This window comes from Mus musculus, chromosome 5 (genome assembly GCF_000001635.26).
Source record: "Mus musculus strain C57BL/6J chromosome 5, GRCm38.p6 C57BL/6J".
In the NCBI taxonomy this organism is placed as follows: domain Eukaryota; kingdom Metazoa; phylum Chordata; class Mammalia; order Rodentia; family Muridae; genus Mus; species Mus musculus.
This window is the reverse complement of record NC_000071.6, coordinates 13065770-13083189: the sequence shown is the minus strand read 5'-3', so window position 1 is coordinate 13083189 and position 17420 is coordinate 13065770. Positions and strand designations below refer to the sequence as shown.

Below are 17420 nucleotides of genomic sequence, written 5' to 3'. Positions count from 1 at the left end.
GGGAGCTCACAGGCAAGCAATTGGCTGGGGATCTAGCTGAGAGCTCTGCATTTAGGTCAGCAGTAGGAAGGAAGAGAAAGCTACTGGGCATGGCTTCAGCTTCTGAAACATCAAAATCTTCCCTCAGTGACAATTTTTTCAACAAGGCCATACCTATTCTATCAAGTCAATACTTTCTTCTCCAGTAGCACCACCAAATTATCTGATTAGATACCCAATGTCACAAATAGCATTATCCACTGGAAAATTATGTTGATATTCCAGAGATTAAATCAATGTCATATAAAACTCACAAACTATAGCACAAGTTCTCCTTTTTTTAACTTTTGAGATCTTTTTCATTTGAAAGTAATCTTAATGCTATTAAATTGACAAATATGCTATTTTTTATTTCCCAATTCTAATTATCTAAAACACATATTGCAAACATACAAATATCTATTCTCTCCACATGTCAGCACCAAAGTTTTGGAAATGGGGAGAATAGATTCCCCTTAAATTGCAAGTCAGTAGGTGTTTCTTTACAGTTAAGTTTAGCAAAATCCATCCAAGATAGTAATTAACAATGAGCTTCTTTACTTGTTAACTCACAAGGAAAGACCTTCAAAACTGCATTTTGTTAAAGTTTCTGTACCAAAATGTAAAAAAACTGGACTACACAAATATTGAAAAATTAAAAATTCCTTAATTTTTTATTCCTGGTACCACTATCACAATTTACAGGGCAATGTGCCTGATGTAATGAAAAGAAAAAGACAAAGCTACAGGAGATAAAAGACCTTGGGAATGGACATCTAATTGACACTACATTGCATTAATCAATAGCTGTACTTTTTGCAAACTGTGGCTATGACAGTCCTGAACAAGAAGGGTTTCCTGTTTAAGCTGCAGTAACTTTTCTGACTGTGGATCATCGTTCCTTCTGTGGCAGACTTTTACAGTCCCTCTAATGCATTTGGGATGACTGTCTCAAAGTAACCTGCAGCTTTCCTGACAACTCCTCGCTCTCTCTCTCCTGCTAAGAACTGTAGCCAGTTCTGTTTTATTTTAAAACCTTCTGCTACCATATCTACCACTTCCACCTCCAGATCCATAGCCACCACCATAGGGACTGCCTGAGCTTCTTCCACCAAAACTGCCCCCCCTTCATGGGTCCATAATTTGATTGTTGCTGTCCACTATAATTTCCAAAGTCATTATAGTTCCCACCATCACCATAGTTACCTCCATCAGAATTTCCTCCTTCATTGTAACCATCATATATATCCTCCTCCTCCACCACCATATCCACCACCTTGGTTTTCATATCCTGGTCCACCACCTCCATAACCTCCTCTATTACTGTAGCCAGGACCACCACCATAGTTGCCACCATCACCTCCAAATCCATTATATCCACCATCACCACATCAATAACTACCTCTGCTGCTACCACCTCCACCACCATAGCCTCCTCTTCCACCAAAGTTTCCTCCACGACCAAAGTTTCCTCCACCACCTCCAAAGTGTCCTCCACGACCCATAAAGTTGCCAGATCCACCTCCACGACCTCTCTGGGATCCAGCAGACTGCATCTCTTATTTAGAAAGGGCCTCTTACACTTCACAATTATGCCCATTAGTAGTGTGGTATTTCTGAACAACAATTTTATCAGCTGTGTCATGATCATCAAAAGTTACAAAAGCAAATCCTCTCTTTTTCCCACTCTGCCTGTCTTCCATAACCTCTATGGTTTCAATCTTGCCACACTTTTCAAAGTAGTCTTTCAGGTTATATTCTTCCGTATCCTCTTTAATACCACCAACAAAAATTTTCTTCACCATTAAATGGGCCCCAGGCTTTACAGAATCCTCTCTAGAAACAGCTCTCTTTGGTTGCACCATACGCCCATCAACCTTGTGTGGCCGAGCATATTGCGTCCCGCTCGACCGGCAAGAAAGACGCAACAAACCAGAATCTTCCGCGGCAAGAGCTTTATTGCTTGTTTCTCAGGAAGATCCCGAACCGGGAAAATGGCGCTGCTTTTATAACCCGCAGCGTGACGTGACGTTTCAGCACCTGATATGGCGTGACAGCTCCCGATTCGTTGCTTGCCCATCACCCCACTATTACACCCCGAGAATGGGAGTGACTAGGAGTGAATTCACTCTTGCACCTGCGTACAAGGCGTGTTTACTAGTTAGGCACAGCGGAGGCCCGCGCCATCTTATATGGCGATTGCTCGCGGCACACACGGATCTCCTCAGAGATTACTGGCGGCACACATGCGATTGCTCGCAGCACGTACCGGCTTTCCACACGAGCACACATTGCAGCATCCACCTCTTCAACACAAGAGTAGGCAACAAAACCAAAGCCTCTGAAACATTACCACACAGGCTGTAAGTGTGCCCCATTTCTCAGAATGTTCTCTCAAGCTACCTTCTGTGGGTTCCAAGCTCAGACCACCAATAAACAGCTTCCTCAAGCTGCTCTGCTTCCTGTGGATCATGGCCCTCCAATTTGAGACTGGACTTGCCTCTTCCAACTCGAGTTCAGTATGGGACCAAGTTGTCCTTTAAAAACCAGTTCATTTATAAATTTCTATTTACCAAATGAAAAATCATTGCTGAATTATAGCTTTAATTAACATAAAGTTATTAAATGCTGATGTCTATATTTTATTGTTTCAATTATAAAGTACCATCACAATAATAAAACAGAGCAAAAGTAAAAGACTGCACAGGGGAAAAAATCCTAACCAGAACAACAATAACTTGTGCTGTAAGATCAGGAATCAAGAAATGGGACCTCATAAAATTGCAAAGCTTCTGTAAGGCAAAGGACACTGTCAATAAGATAAAATAGCAACTAACAGATTGGGAAATGATCTTTACCAATCCTAAATATGATATAGGGCTAATATCCAATATATACAAAGAACTCAAGAAGTAAGACTCCAGAAATCCAAAGAACCCTACTAAAAATGGGGTACAGAGCTAAACAAAGAATTTTCAACTGAATACCGAATGGCTGAGAAGCACCTAAAAAAATGTTCAACATCCTCAATCATCAGGGAAATGCAAAACAAAACAAAACAAAACAAACAAACAAAAAAACAAACAAAAAAGCCCTGAGATTGTACCTCACACCAGTCAGAATGGCTAAGATCAGAAATTAAGGTGTCAGCAGATGCTGGCAGGGATGTGGAGAAAGAGGAACACTCCCCCATTGTTGGTGGGATTGCAAGGTGGTACAAGCACTCTGGAAATCAGTTTGCAGTTCCCCAGAAAATTGGATATAGTACTACCTGAAGATTCAGCAATACCACTCCTGGGCATATAACCAGAAGATGCCCCAACTTGTAATAAGGTCACATGCTGCATTATGTTCATAGCAGCCTTATTTTTAATAGTCAGAAGCTGGAAAGAACCCAGATGTCCCTCAACAAAGGAAGGGATACAGAAAATGTGGTACATTTACACAATGTAGTACTATGCAGCTATTAAAAACCATGAATTTATGAAATTCTTAGACAAATGGATGGATCTAGAGGATATCATCCTAAGTGAGGTAACCCAATCACAAAAGAACACACATGATATGCACTCACTGATAAGTGGATATTAGCCCAGAAGCTCAGAATATCCAAGATCAATTGGCAAAACATATGAAACTCAAGAAAAAGGAAGACCAAAGTGTGGATACTTTGATCTTTCTCAGAATGGGAAAAAAAATACCCATGTAAGGAGTTAAGGAGACAAAGTTTGGAGCAGAGACTGAAGGAATGACCATCCAGAGACTGCCTCACCTGGGAATCCTTCCCATAAAAAACCACCAAACCCAAATACTTCTGTAGATACCAATAAGAGCTTGCTGATAGGAGCCTGCTATAGCTGTTCCTGAGAGGCTCTGCCAGTGCCTAGCAAATACAGATGCTCACAGTCATCCATTGGATGGAGCACAGGGTCCACAATGAAGGAGCCAGAGAAAGTACTCAAGGCTCTGAAGGGGTTTGCAGCTGCATAGGAGGAACAACAATATGAACTAACCAGTACCCCCAGAGCTCCCTGGGACTAAACCACCAATCAAAGAAAACACATGGAGCAACTCATGGCTCTAGCTACATATGTAGTAGAGGATGGCCTAGTCAGTCATCAATGGGAGGAGAGGCCTTTGGTCCTGTGAAGGTTTTGTGCCCCAATATAGGGAAATGCCAGGGCCAGCATGTGGTAGTGCAAGGGGAGGGGGGAGTGGACAGGGGATTTTCAGAGGGGAAACTAGGAAAGGGGATAACATTGGAGATATAAATAGAAAAATATCTAATAAAAATTAAAAAAGAGTTCATCCGTACTTTACTAAAAAAAAAAGTGGAAGACTGTACTATGTAATTTTTTTTCACTGAGAAGATCTTCAGTGTTCAGTAGTATATTTATAATGACAAGAACTATTTATTTATTTACTGTCCAATCTTTCATAATATATTGTAAGCCTCAGACTTAAAAAGTTAGTAAATATTTAATTGCCTTGGTGGATATATGGTGTATCTGTGATGATGGATAGAATACTAAAGAGAACAAAGAATGAATGAATATCATAAAATTGTATAAATTTATAGTGTAGCATTTTGTCTTCCTGATTACAACTAATAAAATCATCCTAACTTCTCTATACTCCTAAGTCAGGAAAATGCTGTCTTTGCTTTGATTTTTTTTTTTTGTTGTTGTTGTTCCTAGTATACTATTAACACTATCAAGAATAAAAGGATGTGGCAATATCATGCACTGATTATTTGCTTCTATGGAACTGTGCAATGTCCTGGAAAAATTCAAGAAAGTTAGGAGTTGTGATCTCAGCCCATGATTCAATGCAATTTGTGTGATTCTGATTTCTTTCTTTCTTTCTTTCTTTCTTTCTTTCTTTCTTTCTTTCTTTCTTTCTTTCTTTCTTTCTTTCTTTCTTTCATTTTTTCTTTCTTTCTTTCGTTTTTTTCTTTCTTTCTTTTTTCTTTCATTCTTTCTTTCTTTCTTTCTTTCTCTCTTCCTTCCTTCCTTCCTTCCTTTCTTTCTTTCTTTCTTTCTTTCTTTCTTTCTTTCTTTCTTTCTTTCTTTCTTTCTTTCTTTCTTTCTTTCTTTCTTTCTCTCTCTCTCTTCCTTCCTTCCTTTTTTTCTTTCTTTCTTTCTCTCTCGCTTTCTTTTTTCCTCCCTCCCTCCTTCCCTACCTCCCTTCTTCTCTCTCTCCGTCCCTCCCTCATTCCCTCCCTCCCTTCCTTCTTTCCTTGTTCCTTCCTTCCTTTCTTCCTTTTTGATATCTTCTTTTCTTTCTTTCTTCCTTTCTTTTTTCTTTTTTTAAATTAATCATTTTATTAGTATATATTTTGATTGTTATCCCCCTTTGCGGTCTCCCCTCCAAATCTAAACACTCTTAACCCAGAATTGTCGCCGTCTAAAGGGAATGCAGGGACAACAGTGAAACAGAGGCTGAAGGAAAGATCACCTAGGACCACCCCACTGTGTGATCCATTCCATCCTCAGACAGCAAACCCTGACACTATTGTTCATGCCAAGATGTGCAGACAGGAGCCTTGTATGAAAGAGGCTTTGCCAGCTCTGATTATGACAGATACATAAACTCACAGCCAGCCATTGGACTGAGCACGGGGACCCCAATGGAAGAGTTAGGGGATGGGCTGAAGGAGCTGAAGGGGATTACAACCACATTGGAAGAACAATAATAGCAATTACCTGGACCCCTCAGAGCTTCCAGGAATGAAACCACCACCCAAAGAGTATAGTCCATGGATCCGGATCATGATTTATTTAAACAGCAATAATTGAAAATTTCCAATATGATGCTCTAAAGGAAAAAAGAATGCAGAGACACAAAGAAGATGTCACCTATAGCTATTAGTTAATTTTAAAAGGTACACTCATATTTTTACAGGATTTTCATTTTAAAACATGCCGTGTTTTGCCTTGTAACCTGACACTTTGAACAAACCACTGGCTTTGATCTAAAGAAGAGAAGTCCTCACAAACCCAAAAGTAAAACAGCAAAACCATGTTTGACTGTGACATAATTTGCTTTTATACTTTGTCTTACACATCCATTCTTTTTTCCAGCACTGTTTACAAGAACTGGGAAACCCGTCAACATGGGGTTATCCAACTTTCAGATCTGTGGAGGAAGTTCTAAAGAGAACACTTACATAAGTAATCTGTGCACAGAATAAGAACTTCAATACCCTCAATACTCCAATGCACAGAGTGCCGGGCAAGCTCTGGTTAAAGGACACTTTGAAAATGATTTTTTAAAAAATCACTTATGATTCAGAAAGAATGGTGAGAAAGAAGGAATTTCAATGAACATGCTCTCTGGTGTTTTTGAAATATAATATTATTATGTTTCATAGATAACACATGCCATTGCCAATCAAGTACTGTACTATAGTAATGGATGGTTTCCTGTCTTGGCACTTTTATCATATAATCTAGGTTTACATGTAAAGTGTGCCTAAAAATTTCATGCATTCAAGGACTGATGGGCAGCTGGTAGCATTTTAAGGAGTATTTTGTTGTTGTTTTTGACAGTTGTGAATTCATGAAGGGATTAATCTATTCCTGGAGTTACAATATTGTTTCAAGATGAAGTACTTAGAAGGGAGACTCTTGTTGGAGGAGACAATTCTCTGGGGCCATTCTTTTGAAAGCCATATGTCATCCCTAGTTTCTGTCAATCTTTCTGCATGTTGTTCACCAATACATGACTCACCTCTCCTGTCATAAGATCATGATGCCATGATATTCTATGTTACCTCAGATTCCGTACAATGGACTCACCTGGTGTAGCTTTGGAAAATATGAGTCAAAAATCAATCTTTCCCATTTTAATATATGTCTTCCAGAGCTTCTTACAAGGATGCAAAATCTGGGTGATTTTACATCTAGACTAAATGGTGCTCTAAGTTAGAGAGATACTCCTGGTCCAGGCTCCTGAGTGCACACACCATCACATCTGGCTTGAATTACAGCATCTCCTTCCTGATCTATGATGGGAGAATCTTGGAAGAATGAACTAATCTTAGAACAAAGTGAATTCTCCTTTTCCTTAATAAGTGTTTACTAACACTCCTACTTTTTGAGTGGAATTGCTGTGAAAATAAAATAAAATAAGGAATGTAAAAGTAGCTACTAGTATGACAATCTCTAAATTGAGTAGGATACGAGAAAAGGTTTTCTTAGACAACATTACCTGTTTGCTCTAAGTACCTAAGTGAGTAAAATGTCACAGGACATATTTAACATATTTTACTCAAAACATGAAAAAGAAAATCCAAATTATATGATGGAATTGTGATGGCTGAAACTGAAATTAGAATTAAATTGAATTTTCACATTATAACAATACAAAAAATTACGTTTCATTATTTTGCATCCCAAGTTTCTGTTCCAATTTTAGGTTAAGAATAACGTCTGGATTTAGTAAAACGGGATCCATGAATGAACAATTTGCACATGTGCATCATATGAAATTGAGAAAGCTCAGAAAGTTAACACACATTGAACAGCATGAAATCTACTGGAAGTATTAAAACTGTTTATTAATGGAAATTATTGATGTTCAAATTCAGAAAATAAGTACCTGTCCAAGCTGCATATAAGAGCTTTAAGAGTAGTGAAAGGCCAAGTGTGAAGTGATGAAGCAGAAAATTGAGGGGAAATATAGAAAACTAGGTCATTTCTAATAGGTTACAATTTATATGACAGATAATATCAAATACTAAAAAATTCTTCATCTAAACTAGAAAATGGTCATCTTCTTTAAATATTTTTTTTCATTCTCCTTCTCTTTTGATGCATTTTCCACTGCCTGGAATGATGATTCCAGGACATAGATCAAAGACTTGGAAAAAAATGTCAAAACCAAACAAAATTACCCTCTTCTCTCTTCAGTGATCATTCCTTCTGTGGTATTCTAGGAATTTAGATAACTCTTTTTACAGACATGTATTATTTACTGGGCCTTGGGGGAAGAGAAGTGCTTTCTTCTTAAGTGTTTATGGCAGAAAAGTAGAGTTTTCAGCAGACGCCGTAATATTATTTGTTACACATGTACCACAGGCTCCTCGGAAGCATGGACTTGACAGCTTCATTACTAAAATCGAAATCACTTGCTAAGAATTTTGTCATTTCAGTCATTTCTGTAACAGAGTCTAAGCCCTTTTAATAGTTCTGTGATAGTATGAATATGCTTTCCTTGCTTGGTTTTCATTTCACAACTAATTTCATCATTATGTGTGTGAAACTGATAGCAAATATGATGGAAGCAGAAATACTACATAGAGGAGTTGGAGGATGAAGTGAAGCAAAGGAAGACAAAAAAATGATAGAGTTAAGATTCACTATGACTTATGTCACATGTTTCTAACATTCTAGACTCTGTTCTATGTATGTTGCGTGCTTGCTCTGCCCCAGAGAAGAGAACACATCCACTTTAAAGATAAAACAAGTGTACAGTGAAGCTAGATAACTTAACAACTATCTCCAAATAAATATGAGCATCATCATTGGTTAAGATGTATGACCCTTTATTTTTTGTTAGTGGTTTGATAATTTAGTTAAAGAAATCATTTACTTCATTGGTTGCAATAGTATCTCCTTGGAAACTATTATTTTACTTTATTTATTTATTTTATTTTATTTTATTTTATTTTTCATTCCTTCAGCAAAATCTTTGTTTGGACTCCTTACTTTTGGCAGAACTTCTAATGAATATTTACCTATGCTTTTCTATTCACTAAACTATCAACCTGAAGGATTAAGTCAGCACATGTTAGTTACTAGTTTTGAGAAGACTGAAGTTTTTATCCCAGTACCCATGTTGGGCAGCTAACACCCCTTGCAATTTAGTTCCAGGGCATCAGATCCCTTCTTTGCGCCTCCGCAATTACCTGCACTTATATGCACATATCTACACACAGGCAAATCCACATACATATAACCAAAAATCAGAGTTAAGAAAATTTGACCTTGGTTTGGTTTGCCTTTTCCTAATGAAACAGGAATTCCAAAGGGATCCTTGACGTATAGGGATTCTCTAGCTAATGTATCACATGCTAACACCTGAAATAGGATACCTTTTATTTCTGCTGTGCTGTAGTGTTGTATGTACTATACTATAGTGTGCTCTTAATGATCACTTTGTCAGGCCCACAGACAAAACCTATAGCATGTGAGAGCACTATTTTCTCTAAGAACATGTAGAGCCAGAAATACTGGAAGCATCTTAACTGTAGAAATGAAAGCTAGCTCTAAGGCAGATCTGCTCAGGAGAGCCTGGGCTGCAGAATCAACAGAGATTGTGGGGCATGGTCCTACGTGCCTACATCCTCATCCAGGAGGTGGGGTTGATTCTCAGTCCTCTGTGCACCTTCCCTGCCTGAGGAGAGCTTGCCTCCAGGAAGTGCTCTGACACCAGGACTCACACAAGTTCACCATTTTCTCTCTGGTGTCTCTCTAAGAGGGGTCCACTCAGGAGAGCACAGGCAACAGAGCTTCTGGGACAGGGTCCTACAGGCCTATATCTGCAGGCAGGAGGGGCTGTTTGGAAGTACTCTGTGCACTAGTCTTGCCAGGAGAGAGCTGGTCTCTCAGGAGTGCTAACAGAGGCTTACAGACTCACAGGAGGATCAAGCTCCAGCCAGAGACAGATAGAAAATGTAATACCAGAGATTACCAGATGGCAAAAGGGTAACATAAGAATTGTCCCAACAGAAACCAAAACTACTTGGCATCACCAAACCCAGTACTCCTACCACAGCAAGTCCTTGGCTACCCCAGCACACTGGAAAAGCAAGATTCTGATTTAAAATCATATCTCATGATTCTGGTAGATGATTTTAAGAAGAACATTAATAAAACCCTTAAAAAATAAAGGAGAACACAGCTAAACATCTTTAAGGACATAGGAGTCCTTAAAGAGGAAACAAAAAATCCCTTAAAGAATTACAGGAAAACACAATGAAACAGGTGAAGGAACTGAACAAAGCCATCCGGGATCTAAATATGGAAGTAAAAACAATAAAGAAATCACAATGGGAGACAACTCTGGAGATAGAAATCCTAGGAAAGAAATCAGGAGCCACAGATGCAAGCATCTCTAACAGAATACAAGAGATGGAAGAAAGAATTTCAGATGCAGAAGATTCCATAGAAAACATGGACACAATAATCAAAGAAAATGCAAAAATATCCTAACTCAAAACATCCAGGAAATCGAGGACACAATGAGAAGACCAAACCTAAGGTTAATAGGTATAGATGAGTATGAAGATTTTCAACCAAAATGGCCAGTATATATCTTCAACAAAATAATAGAAGAAAACTTCCCTACCATAAAAAAAAAGTGGTGCCCATGATCATACAAGAAGCTTACAAAACTCCAAATAGACTGGACCAGAAAGCAAATTCCTGCCGACACATAATAATCAAAACACCAAGTGCACTAAACAAAAATAGAATATTAAAAACAGTAAGGGAAAAAGTCAAGTAACATATAAAGGCGGACCTATTAGAATTACACCAGACTTCTCACCAGAGACTATGAAAGCCATAACATCATGGACAGATGTCATACAGACCCTAAGAGAACACAAATGCCAGCCCAGGCTACAACACCCAACAAAACACTCAATTACAATAGATAGAGACACCAAAGTATTCCATGACAAAACCAAATTCACACGGTATCTTTCTACAAATCAAGCCCTTCAAAGGATAACAAAGGGAAAACTCCAAAACAAGGAGGAAAATTTAGCACTAGAAACAGGAAGAAAGTAATCTTTCAACAAACCAAAAAGAAGACAGCCACTAGAACAGAATTCCAACTCTAACAACAAAAATAACAGAAAGCAACAATTACTTTTCCTTAATATCTCTTAATATCAATGGACTCAATTCCCCAATAAAAAGACATAGGTTAACAGACTGGCTACGTAAACAGGACCCAACATTTTGCTGCATATAGGAAACCCACTTGAGGGACAAAAGCGGATACTACCTCAGAGTAAAAGGCTAGAAAACAATTTTCCAAGCAAATAATCCCAAGAAACAAGCTGGAGTAGTAATTCTAATATCAAATAAAATCAACTTTCAACCAAAAGTTTCAAAAAGGACGAGGAGAGGCACTTCATACTCAACAAAGGTAAAATATACCAGGATAAACTCTCAATTCTGAACATCTATGCTCCAAATGCAAGGGCATCCACATCCATTAAAGAATCTTTAGTAAAGCTCAAAGCACACACTGCACTGCACACAATAATTGTAGGAGACTTCAACACCCCACTCTCATCAATGTACAGATTCTGGAAAAAGGAACTAATCAGAGACACAGCGAAACTAACAAACAGAAGTTTTGAAACAATGTGTTTAACAGATATCCATAGAACATTTTATCCTAAAACAAAAGGATATACCTTTTTCTCAGCACCTCATGGTTCCTTCTCAAATTTGACCATATAATCGGTCACAAAACAGGCCTCAACAGATAAAAAATATTGAAATGCATCTTATCAGATCACCATGGACTAAGACTGATCTTCAAAAACAATATAAATAATAGAAAACCCACATACGTGGAAGCTGAACAACACTACTCAATGATAACTTGGTCAAGGAAGAAATAAAGAAAGAAATTAAAAACATTTTAGAGTTTAATGAAAATGAAGACACAACATACCCAAACTTAAGGGACACAATGAAAGCAATCCTAAGAGGAAAACTCATATCTTTGAGTCCATCCATAAAGAAACCGGAGAGAGCTTACACTAGCAGCCTGACAGCACACCTAAAAAATCTAGAATAAAAGGAAGCAAATTCATCCAAGATGAGTAGATGTCAGAAAATAATCAAACTTAGGGCCGAAATCAACCAAGTGGAAACAAAAAGAACTATACAAAGAATCAACCAAACCAGGAGCTGATTCTTTGAGAAAATTAACAAAATATATAAACCCCTAGCCAGACTCACTAGAGGGCACAGGTACAGTATTCCAAATAACAACAACAGAAATGAAAAGGGAGACATAACAAAAGAACCTGAGGAAATCAAAAAATCATCAGATCCAACCACAAAAGGCTATACTCAACAAAACTGGAAAACCTGGATGAAACGAACAATTTTCTAGACAGATATCCAGGTACCAAAGTTAAATAAGGATCAGATTAATTATCTAAACAGTCCCATTTTCCCTAAAGAAGTAGAAACAGTCATTAATAGTCTCCCTACCAAAAAAAGAAAGCCCAGGACCAGACGGATTTAGTGCAGAGCTCTATCAGCCCTTTAAAGAAAACCTAAATCCAATACTCCTCAAACTATTGCACAAAAAAAGAGTAACAGAAGGTACTCTGTCCAATTCATTCTATGAAGCCATAATTACTGTGATACCTAAACCACACAAAGACCCAACAACTTTTGAAAACTTCAGGCCAATTTCCCTTATGAATATCGATGCAAAAATACTCAATAAAATTCTCACAACTGAATACAAGAACACATCAAAATGATTATCCATCATAATCAAGTAAGCTTCATCAAAGGGATGCAAGGATGGTTTAATATTCAGAAATCCATCAAGGTAACCCACTATATGAACAAACTCAAAGACAAAAAATACATGATCATTTCATTAGATGCTGAGAAAGCATTTGACAAAATCCAGCTCTCATTCATGATAAAAGTCTTGGAAAAGATCAGGAATTCAAGGCCCATACCTAAACATAATAAAAGCAATATATAGCAATCAAGTAGCCAACAACAAACTAAATGGAGAGAAACTTGAAGCAATGCCACTAAAATCAGGGACTAGACAATGCTGCCCACTCTCTCCCTACCTAGTCAGTATAGTACTTAAACTGCTAGTCAGAATAATTAGACAGCAAAAGGAGATCAAAGGGATACACATTAGAAAGAAAGAGGTAAAAATATCACTATTTGCAGATGATAAAACAAAAAAAAAATCAACAAATGGGACCTCACAAAATTGCAAAGCTTCTGTAATGCAAAGAACAGTGTCAATAGGACAAAATGGCAACCAACAGATTGGGAAAAGATCTTTTCCAGTCCTAAATTCTATAGGGGGCTAATGTCCAATATATGCAAAGAACTCAAGAAGTTAAAGTTACACTCCAGAAATCAAAATAACCCCATTAAAAATGGGGTACAGAACAAAACAAATAATTCTCAACTGAAGAATACTGAATGGCCGAGAAACACCTTTAAAAAAATGTTCAACATCCTAAATCATCAGGGAAATGCAAACCAAAACATCTCTGAGATTCCACCTCACAGCAGTCAGAATGGCTAAGATCAAAAATTAAGGTGTCAGCAGATGCTGGCAAGGATGTGGAGAAAGAGGAACACTCCTCCATTGCTGGAGGGATTGCAAGCTGGTACTCTGGAAATCAGTTTGGCGGTTCCTCAGAAAATTGGACATAAAACTACCGAAAGATTCAGCAATACCACTCCTGGGTATATAACCAGAAGATGCTCCAACTTGTAATAAGGACACATGCTCCACTATGTTCATAGCAGCCTTATTTATAATAGCCAGAAGCTGGAAAGAACCCAGATGTCCCTCAAAAGAGGAAGGGATACAGAAAATGTGGTACATTTAGAGAATGGGGTACTACACAGCTATTAAAACAATGAATACATGAAATTTTTAGACAAATGAGGATATCATCCTAAGTGAGGTAACCCAGTCACAAAAGAACACACATGATATGTACATGATATCCACTCATGATAAGTAGATATCAGACCAGAAGCTCAGAATACACAAGATGCAATTTGCAAAACACATGAAATTCAAGGAGAGGGAAGATCAAAATGTGAATACTTTCATCCTTCTTAGAAGGGGGAACAAAATACCCATGGAAGGAGTTAAGGAGACAAAGTTTGGAGCAGAGACTGACAGAATGACCATCTAGAGACTTTCCCACCTGGGGATTCATACCATAAACAAACACCAAACCCAGACACTATTGCAGATGACAATAAGATTTGCTGACAGGAGCCTGATATACTGTCTCCTGAGAGGCTCTGCCAGTGCCTGGCAAATACAGAAGTGGATGTTCACAGCCATCCATGGGACAGAGCATAGGGTTCCCAATGAAGGAGCTAGAGAAAGTACCAAAGTTGCTGAAGGGGTTTGTAGCCCCATAGGAGGAACAACCATATGAACTAACCAGTACCCCCAGAGATCCCTGGTACTAAACCACCGATTAAATAAAATGCATGGTGGAACTCATGGCTCTAGCCACATATGTTGGTAAGGAAGGCCTAGTTGGTCATCAATGGGAGGAGAGGCCCTTGGTCCTGGGAAGGTTTTATGCCCCAGTATAGGGGCCTGGCAGAGCCAGGAAGTGGTGGTGGGTGGGTTGTATAGCAATGGGAGAAGGGAGGGCAAGGGAATTTTCAGAGGGGAAACTAGGAAAGGGGATGTCATTTGAAATATAAATAAAGAAAATATCTAATAAAAAAGAAAAAAGAACGGTGCCTTCATAAGCCTTATATGTTCCTGTGCTTGACCCTCTGTCTTGTTTCAAAAATCTTAGTTTACTCACCCCCATCCAGTTATACACAAGAAGCCAGTGGGATCATGAGCTAAACCTCTTAGGGTTAAGAAAACTGCATTCTGTGGTAGTTCAATTTGACTTCTTAGTAAAATTTAAAAAATAATTTTGATTAGAGTTACCAACTTTTGGACTAGGTACGCAGCTTAATAATAAAGTATTTGCTTGGCATATACAAGGGCTCTGTTCCTTGTCATAGTTTACACACCTGTGCACTCATGTACACATGGAAGAAATAAGCCTGAGTGACACATTGAAAAGTCGCTGCCAGTTAGACATTCTTTGGAAGGGCCCTGAAGATGAGCCTCACAAAATTCCACAATGCCTTCTTAATGAGAAAAAGCTATGTGCCTTAAGGGAATCTCATCACAGCTAAGGCACACAAACACATAGAGCTGCACAAACACAGACAAGCATGCACATGCACACACACACACACACACACATACACTCAGAAACACACAACCATACACAAACTCTCACACAATACACACACATACACACACATACACATAGACACATACACACATACACAAACATGCACACACACACACACTCACACACATACACATAAACACACACACATACACACAAACATGCACACACACACACATACACACAGAAGGCATACAAAGACATTCACCAACACACAAACACAGACACACTTAGACAGAGAGACATACACATACACACAAGCACACAGAGTTAGACTTCGTGTCTGATGTATTTCCATGTAAGGTTAAAATAATATTGGGGCAAATAATAGTTTAAAATGGAGCAAATGTAGTCAAAAGAAGCCTGAGAAGTTTATCTCAAGAAACAAAGGGTTTGGGCACAAGAAAATGTAGAAAATCTTTTAAAAAAACAAATATATTATGAAATTAGTTTATCTTTGTGAAGTTTCAGAGAAGTTGCACTTGCTCCAGATGCAGGAAGATATCTCCAGACAGCTCCAGAGAGCAGGCCAGCTTGCTAGCTTCCCAGGCTAATTTCTCAATGTTTTCCTCACTGATGTCTCTTTCTGGATGCTCATCTCAGAGCAAAGAGGTTCACAGCACTCCTGAGTCTCGGTCTGGTTTTCATTTGTTTATGGCCTTAAACCACTACTGACTTTAAAGTCTTCAGCATAAAACCCAATTTGTGCTTTTATTCATTTACAACAGATGGGGTCAGAGTGAAAAGGGGGGCAGATTAAGGCTTCCCTTTTTTGTAGCCTTTTTATTAAAGTAACTTGTATCATTTTTATAAAGATCACACTTTTTTTTTCCTAAGATGTGTTTTCCTATAAAGGATACACACTTCACTTCAGAACAGGGTAGTAAGCAGTAAACCTGGCCTCTCAAAGTCTCTATAAAAAGTTATAGTCTAAATGACCTTCACCTTAATCACAGTCCCCAAACCTAATAGCTTTCCAGACACACAGAGGCCTTCAGAGAATGAAATTCCAAAGGCCCGTGCTGTGGTTGCAGATGCTGAGGACGAAGGCTGCCTGTAACAAAAGAACCAAGCACTCTTGTGTACCAAGGTGACAGAGGAGGTAAAAGCATTGCCCGTCATTTTGACTAAGAATTATATTGTCAATCTATCAAAGAACTGGTACTTAAAGCTACTTTTAGATGTGTGCTGCTGGGAATATTCTTTGGGATCAGCCGTCACACATGTATCTTTATTTTCTTGCAATTCTTATTATAATCTAAATGGAGGCACTCAGAAAAATGCAGTGAATTAAGGATCACTCCTGGTAAGTGTACACCCAGCTAGTGATAAAAAGTGAAGTACTACTAGAGAGACAGCAAAGAGGAAAAGCTTAGGAAGAGGAAGCCCAGGCACATGCTCAATGTCTAAGCATCTTCTCTTTCATGGTCCATGTCACATGGATTCCTGCACCATCATTTAAACTTCATTTATAGCATGAAAGTTCTATGTCATAGGTTGAGTTGGTTTGGTAAGAGAAGTCATTGGTTGGGTCACTAAACTCATTTTCAGGGTAGGGATTATATGAAAAGCCCGGTTAAAACAAGTCAACTGAGCAGTTTTTACTTTATATATTTAGGGGTGTGTGTGTGTGTGTGTGTGTGTGTGTGTGTGTGTGTGTGTGTGTGTATACAATCAAAGAAAAAAGTCCATAAATTTTGAGACAGAGTAAAGTGGATTCATGAGAGGGGGTTTGGAGGAGAGGGAGGGTGGCATTAACATAATTATGTTTCTAAAAATAAAATGGTTATTATAAAAGCAGTCAAATAATAATTAACAGGACCTTTTCACTGTTCACATAAAAGGCAAAACGTGTTTTCATATTCTTCACAGAAAAATGTACACAGCATTTCAGTTTTGTCACTAATTCTTTTAGATCATAACCGGTAGGATATAACCAAGCTTATAAACAAAGGTCTTTGAGTGATAAACGGTTTGAGAAGTTTTAAATATTAAAAACTATAAAAGATCCGGCCTCACATAAACCCACTTGCCACATGAACTTAATGACCTAAATTTGATCCCTGACCTTGTGTTGGATGGTGAAACAAACTTCTTAAAGTTGTCCTCTGGTCCCCTCTCACTGCTCCATGGATATCACACACAGATGCACACAGACCCCCCACACACACACACACCTGCACACACACAAATACACACACCAAGCATGTACACATCAGAGTAAAATAAAAATTATAAAATAATATAAAAAACTATAACAGTAAATAAGTGATAATTATTTCAGCTTTGATTCAATATATCAGTATTCTTTTCAACAGTATCCCTTGTAAAACATAGAATTGATATATGTCAGATACAACTAAGAAAATCA

The 17420-nt window shown here is 38.2% G+C and overlaps 1 pseudogene; it reads right to left on the bottom strand.

Moving 5' to 3' along the window:
• Positions 1 to 1256: 1256 nt before the first annotated feature.
• On the bottom strand, positions 1257 to 16171 carry Gm6641 (annotated as a pseudogene).
• Positions 16172 to 17420: the final 1249 nt, after the last annotated feature.